Source organism: Nicotiana attenuata, chromosome 3 (assembly GCF_001879085.1).
Source record: "Nicotiana attenuata strain UT chromosome 3, NIATTr2, whole genome shotgun sequence".
NCBI lineage: Eukaryota > Viridiplantae > Streptophyta > Magnoliopsida > Solanales > Solanaceae > Nicotiana > Nicotiana attenuata.
The window spans coordinates 26,126,585-26,134,469 of NC_031991.1; positions in this window are offsets into that span (position 1 = coordinate 26,126,585).

Here is a 7,885-nt window from a genome sequence, read left to right on the forward strand (position 1 = left end):
AGTAGGGGGCGCGGGTGCCTGATCCTCTCGGGTATCGCGTGTCCTCACCATCTGTGAGAGAATAGAAAGACAGAAGTTTAGTTGTGATGTCAAAATCTCGCACAACAAGGAAATCAAATGAAGTGGAATTTACCTAACAGTTACATAGCCTCCCGTAGATAAGTACAGACGTCTCCGTACCGATCATCGAGACTCTAATAAACTGGCCTGTGTTCCGTGACTCCTATGAATCTGGAGCTTTGATACCAACTCGTCACGACCCCAGTTCGCCCTCTGTGAACTCTCGTGATGGCACCTAGTCCCTACGACTAGTTAAGCCTAACAAGTGCGAAAGAACAATTGAAACCTTGCAGAAATTATAACTTAAAACCAAGATTCAACAAAATGGAAAAGAAATGTAAAATGCCACTCGGCACATACAGCACAATATCTCAAACTTCTACAATACTATCTCAAAACTCGGAAACTCACGGGAACACAAGCTGAGAGAAATATAGTAAAAACGCTCTAACTCCGGAATGTCTACATCAGCAGTATGATAGAAGGGCTAATAATACAAGATAGAATAAATATGGAGACTCTTTAGTCTGCGGACGCGACAGATGTACCTCGAAGTCTCCAAAAGCTCTCCCTGCCTCAAGGATAGTAAGCCTGTGTAGAAGTACCTGGATCTGCACACGAAAAACATGCAGAAAGGGCATGAGTACACCACAGCGGTACTCAGTAAGTGCCAATCCTAACCTCGGTTGGGTAGTGACGAGGAAGGTCAGGGCCCTACTGAGGTTAAATAAGATACAGGTTTAACAATGTGAGATGACAGTGTAATTAAATAGCACAAGATATAAAGGACAGCAACAACTATTACAAAGGCAAGTAAAACTCAGTAAAAGAACATAACTCAACTCCGAGATAACAACCGGGGATCTCCTAGGATACCGTCCTGTAGTCCCCAAATATAAATATCATGTCTAGTGGATCTCCCGGGTGCAGTCCCGCAGTCCAACTCATAAAGTGCAGGGGGATCTCCCGGAATGCAATTCCTAGTCCCAAAGTAAACATACAGGGGAGCTCCCGGGATACCGTCCCGTAGTCCCAAAATAAAGTGCAGGGGGATCTCCCGGAATACCGTTCCGTAGTCCCAAAGTAAATACACAACAACAACAGAACTCAATTCAATCAATTTCATATCAAAGTGAAGCAGGTAATCCTAACCTAGCATGGTTCACGTAGTACAATTAAGGCAGTGAAGACAGATAAAGCAATTTAGTCAAGTAGACATGCTTCTATAAGCTACAGCAAGTTTAAATATCAAACAGTGTAAGCAAAGAAAGGAGGAACACAATACAAAATCAACTCGAAACCACACGTTTGCCACGAGTATCCGACTCCAAATGGCCCAAATCTATTCAATTCAATCACATGTCATAAATAACATCTCAAGCAACTGATTCTACAATTTAATCAAAACCTAATACGCGAAATTATGTAAAATTACCAAAATGCCCCTCAGGCCAACATCTCGGAATCGGGTGAAATTTATATTTCAGAAACCTCGTACTCTCATGAGTCTATACATAATAAGAACACTGAAATCGGAGTCCAAGTGACCCCTCAAATCCCCAATTGTAGGTCTCTTAAACTCAAGCCCTAGTTACCCCCTTTTCCAAAATTTCTCACAATTAATTATGCCTTTAATCACATAAAAACGAGTTATGAAGTCAAGGACATTACCTCCAAGTGATTCCCCTTTGATTTCCTCAAAAACCCCTCTCAAAAGCTCCAAACCTGGATGAAAATGGTGGAAGAATAGCCAATTTTCCCAAAGGCAACTATTTATATGATCCGCCCAGCTACTTCCGCATTTGCGACCCTGGGACCGCATCTGCGGTCCTGCTTCTGCGGATAAAAAGTCGCACCTGCAATTTTCATTAAATTGTCAAGCTTCCGCATATGCGGTCCTCCACTCCCAGATGCGGTTACGCTTCTGCGGAAGGTCCACCGTATCTGCGGAACCTGAAGAACCAACCAAAATTCGCTTCTGCGGTCTCCTTATCGCATCTGCGGTTCCGCTTCTGCGGGCCTCACACCGCATCTGCGGTTTCTGAAGGAATGACCCCAAGCCACTTCTGTAGTTCTTTAGTCGCTGCTGCGGCGCCGCATCTGCGGTTCCCAAGCCGCAGATGCGAAAATACCAGAAGCAGCAACACTTCTTCAACCTCCCCGTCAACCATCAAAAATCATCCCGAGGCCCTCGGGACCTCAACCAAAAGCACCAACAACACCTAATACCTCATTCAAACTTGTACCAATCCTTAAACCACCTAAAACAACGTCGGAAACTCGAATTAATCAAGAACTTAAGCCTAAAAACTCCAAATTTCCTCAAAATACGCTTTCGATCAAAAACCTAACCAAACCACCTCCGAATGACCTCAAACTTTGTACACACATCAAAAATGACATAACGGAACTACTGCAACTCTCGGAATTCCATTCCGACCCTCGGATCAAAATCTCACTATCGAATCGGAAACTTAAAAATTCGAACTTTTGGCATTTCAAGCCTAAATTAGCTACGGACCTCCAAAACACAATCCGACCATGCCCCTAAACCCGAAATCACCTAACGGAGCTAACGGAACCATCGGATTTCCATTTCGATGCCATCTTCACACTGTTCGGACTACGGACTACTTTCCAACACTTAAGCTCTCATTTAGGGACTAAGTGTCCCAAAACTCTCCGAAACTCAAAACCGAATATCCCGGCAAATAAAAATAGCAGAAATAAACTTGGGAAGAGCAGTTAATAGGGGATCGGGGCGTAAATTCCAAAAATCACTGGCCGGGTCGTTACAGAGCACAATACTATGGACTTTGTGGTAGGTTCGTCACATTTTTGAGAAAGTTCGATGCCATTTGGGTCACTATTGATAGAGTAACCAACTTTGCACATTCTATTTTGGCAATGACTTCTTACACTTCAGAGAAATTGGCTGAGATCTACATCAGAGTGATTATTCTCCTGCATGGTGTGCTCGTCTCTATCATTTTAGACCGAGGCACTCAGATCATATTGCTCGTCTCTATCATTTGGGTTGTTAAGCATGAGTTTGGCACAAGGGTGGAGCTCAACACTGCATTTCACCCGCAGACGGATGGGCAATCCGAGCAGACTATTTAGATCCTTGAGGATATGTTAAGAGCCCGTGTTATTTATTTTGGAGGCTATTAGGATCAGTTCCTATCATTGGAAGAGTTTGCTTACAACAGTAACTATCAGTCCAGTGTTCAGATGGGTCCATATGAGGCCTTTTATGGTAAACAATGTCGTTGTCCGATTGGTTGGTTCGAGCATTGTGAGGCTAGGTTATTGGGTACAGACTTGGTATGCGATGCTTTGGAGAAGGTGTAGTTGATTCAGTAGAGGCTTCACATAACTCAGTCCTGGCAAAAGAGATGTGCTGATAGGAAGGTTAGCAATGTGACTTTTATGGAGGGTGAAAAGGTGCTTATGAGGATTCAACCTATGAAGGGCTTGATGATGTTTGGGAAGAAAGGAAAATTGAGCTCGAGGTTTACTCTCTATTTGAGGTCTTGGAAAGAGTTGGCAAGATTACTTATATGCTTGATTTGCTTCCTAATCTTTTGGAAGTTCATCCATTATTGCATGTTTCGATGCTCTAGAAGTATCAGATAGAGAAGTCGCATGTTTTGGACTTCATCATAATGCACTTAGATGAGAATCTGGTTCGAGGATGAACGTTTTCTTAAGAGGTGGAAAATATAATGACTGGGCTAGTCATAGTTTGGATGTGATCCGAAGTGTCTAAGCATGAATTTGATGTTTAGTTGGAAATTTCGAAGTTTATGAGCTTAAAAGAATTCAATTTTTCATTTGGCCTTTTGATTCTTAGATATGATGATTTCGTATGTGTTTGGGGTCTTTGGAAAGGTCCGTGTAGTACTTATGGAATTGTTGGTACGATTGGATGGGGTCCCAGGTGGGTTTCGGATCACCCGTAGCTATTTTGTGTTGCAAATTATGCTATGTCAAGAGTGTTCATCATGATCGCTGAGCAGGTCTGGCGATCAAGGGGAGTAAATTGGGGTTGGGGGTAGTTTCTCATCGCATTCACGGAAGGGGTGCCGCTTTCGCGAAGAAGGAGGTGAGGTCTATGAGATGACCTTCGCGTTTATGTGTGGATGGTCGCTGTTGTAGGGAAGGCTGGGTAGGAAGGCCTTCGCGTTTGCGGGGAGTATTGTCACGTTTCCTAGGGGAGAGTGTTAAGCTTCTCGCTCGCAAGGGTGCTTCTACGATCCCGTAAGAGGATTTTGGGCAGCGAATGATTGTGCTTCGTGAATGGGAGGTTGTGGCTGCGTTCGCAAAGAGTACCACTGGTATGGGCATTTTTGAGTCTTACTTTCCGGACTAGCTCATTTTTTACCATTTTGAGGTTTGGAGAATGAGAAGAGGATATGTCTAGGAGGGATTTCACTAGAATTTGAAGCCAAGTAATTTTCAATTGGATTTGGTCACATATCTTGATTCTCTATGGATTTCTACATCTAAACATAAAATTTTAAAGTCAAATTTGGGATCGTTGTCTACAACTTAAGATAGTGTAAATTGAGTCTTTTACAATGATTTGGACTTGCATTTGAAAACTAAACACATATTTCGACTCGTGGGGTCATGGGTAAACATGATATATCCCTAGTCTCGGGTTTTGAAATTTTATTAAAGATTGAAGCTTTATGTTTTAAAATTGATTCCTCTGATATTATTTGACATTATTAAGCTAGATTCGAACTAGTTGGAGGTGATTTTTAACGAAAAGGCAATTTTGGAGAATTGATTTGACTTGATAAGGTAAGTATCCTACCTAATCTTGGTTTAAGAGAATAACCCTTAGAATATGACCTTGTTTTCTCAATTGAAATGTGTGGGAAGCGACATATATGCGAGGTGACGAACGTATATGCCGGTGCTATGTGTTATTCAAGATCGGGTTAGACTTTAGGCTTTTGTTAGGCCTTATTTGGTTGTGCGCGTTCCATGGTTTATGTTTTAATCAATTGTATAACTATGTTAGGATATCCTTCATGCTAGTATCCATGTTTAGGATTACTACCTTATAGTTGGACAAGATAGGCTATTCACAAACTTATTATTATACTTGATTTAGCCGTAATCATGCTTCACATCTTGAACACACATCTTCACCTTTATTTATTATGTCCTTGTGCACTTTATTGATTATTTATGAGCATATGTATCCTCAGAGATGAAATGTCATTTCAGAGTTGTTATGATTATGGCACATTTGGACTTGTTATGCGGATCAGTTATATACGGCATGAGGGTTCTACCATACGGTTACTGTGATATTGTTGTTATTGTGGCACAAGGTTTCTTCCATGCGGTTATGGTGATAGTGTTACTATTATGGAATGAGGCCTTTGTCATGCAGTGCGTGGATATAGATCCATCCTTCTAGGGTCGACCTCTCACGTTTCTATCTTGATAGCATATATACATGTTCTGAGAAATTGACAGATGTTTGGTTGTTCTGATATAGTATCCAATGTGGCGAGTTTTGAGCGTAAATGTGGAAGCTTTGACCATCCAAGTGAATCATTTATGTCATATCATGCTTACTGCATGATTTCTATGCTTGTCTTCTAACATGCTACTTGATGCATCTGTTTTATGTTTTGGATTTGATAGATGAGATAGAACTATCCCCCTTGTGTTGATATTACATGATGAATCCTTTTACAATATTGCATCTCTTTTTGAATTCTTCCCATAAATAGATATGAATTGTAGATGTTTATTTGATAGTAGGTATCACATGAATTGAACCCCGTGATTGATTCACCGAGTTTAGTCTTGATACTTACTGAGTATACGTTGCTCTGTACTCGTACTACACTTCTGCATATTTTTATGCAGATTCAGGCATTGACAGTAGCGGACTTTAGAAGGGTGCCTAGCAGTTGAGAAAGAAGATTTGAGGTAGTTCCCCCTTCCTCCTATTTTCATACTGTTATTACATTTTATACTGCGTTTGTATTACTGAGAAATTCTGTTGTATCTTATTTTAGAGCTTATGACTCCATTCTACCAGGTTTTGGGGGATTGTTGTTGCAATATCTTTATAATTTCTAGCTTTCAAATCCTTATTCTGCTATTTATGATATTTCTGTGATGTTACATCTTGATTGTGTTGGGTTTGCTCTATGTTTAATGTTGTTTACCTAGCGATGGGGGTTAGGGGCCACTGCCATCGTTATTTTTGAATCGTGACATCCTTAACTTTTATTTTACTATAAGTGCCTGAAGACCATCCTTTCTCAATCTCTGCTTCATTCTCGTCATTTCCATGCCTCTGGATAATTGACATAAGTCCTGAAGTATATCAATAGATCTTATTTTTTTTCCGACTGAATTAATTAAATCTAGCTTTGGAGACTAAGTACTCTGGATAATGGAAAACTTGAAGTACTTTCGTGTGGATAAAAGTTATGACATCAAAGTAAATTTAATTTGAACTTTGAGCCGAAGAAGTCGACTACTTCATTCTCACTTTAAGTCATCATTGGCTTCTCTTATTGTACTGAAACTCCATTTGAGAAACTTGGAGCTTGAGTTAAAATTTTTGAAGTTGTGTATTTGTGATTTACTTCAATCGAGTGTTATTTTATTATATTGGATACATTTCAAGGAGTTTGAATCTAAAATTTGGGATGATATGGTGGAGATTTGAGGTGGATTGAATTAAATATTTGAAGTAGAAGATTCCATGAAGATAAAATGTTTATAATACTATGTATCTTCCCTGTATCACTTGTGTATCTCATAAGTAGCAAACATGTATTCCCTATATATCTATGTATACATATGTATAAGATACATGTCACAGAAAAACTTTTGAACTCGATTTCAACTACAAATTTGACTCAAAGTCAGTCCAAATCACGTCTAGTATTCCTCAAACTTTGTATATTACCTTATTAGTGCATTTTCAACGAATTCCAACCATACCGATTGAAAAAAAAAACTTTTTTTGCCTAGTTTATATTTAAAAATATTGTATATCATTGACAATGAATATTGACTCAAAATCAGTCCAATTCACCCTCAATCTCTCCCAAATTTATATATTGCCTCCTTTATATATTTTCAATGAATTCCAACCATACCCATAGGGAAAAAAAACCTTTTTTTGCCTAGATATTTTGAATGTTGTATATAATTGGTAATTGTTTAGGGCTATTTTTGGTGCCATGATTAATGGATATTTGTTGGTAAGTAATGTCACTTTGTGAATTGACTTGCTCGGGGCTCCGTTTTGCCTCTCTTCTTCTGTCTTTTGACTGACCTACGCTACCACCTCTTTTCACTAACTCCGACGATTCACCAGTTTCAATAGGTAAGTAGCCCTTCCTCTTATCCTATCTTCACTTCTTCTCACCTCTTGTCTACTTTTTTTTTTCCAATTTCTTCTTCTTGTCTTCTCCTTTATTATTTGTCTGGATACCCTCTTTCTCTCTCTCCACTTTCTATCCCACTATCACCTTTCTCTTCAACCCATCGTACCAATGACTTTCTGTGCTAATTCTAAGGTAATAGTGACATTGCCTTTTCTTCTATTTTTCTTTTGGAATCTCGGTTTCTGGCTTTCTGTGTTTAGGTACATATTTGTTGGTAATATCGTAGATCGCGTGAGGCTCATGCGCCGGCAAGAGGGCAAATCCGATTGGCAGTTAAATTCAGCGCGTAGAGGCGCGTAGAATCTAAAATTTGTCTCTGCCGTGTATCTCCAGCTACATCTCGATTCCAATCGAGGCTCTAGCTCTGCGGAGTTGGTACCTCTTGT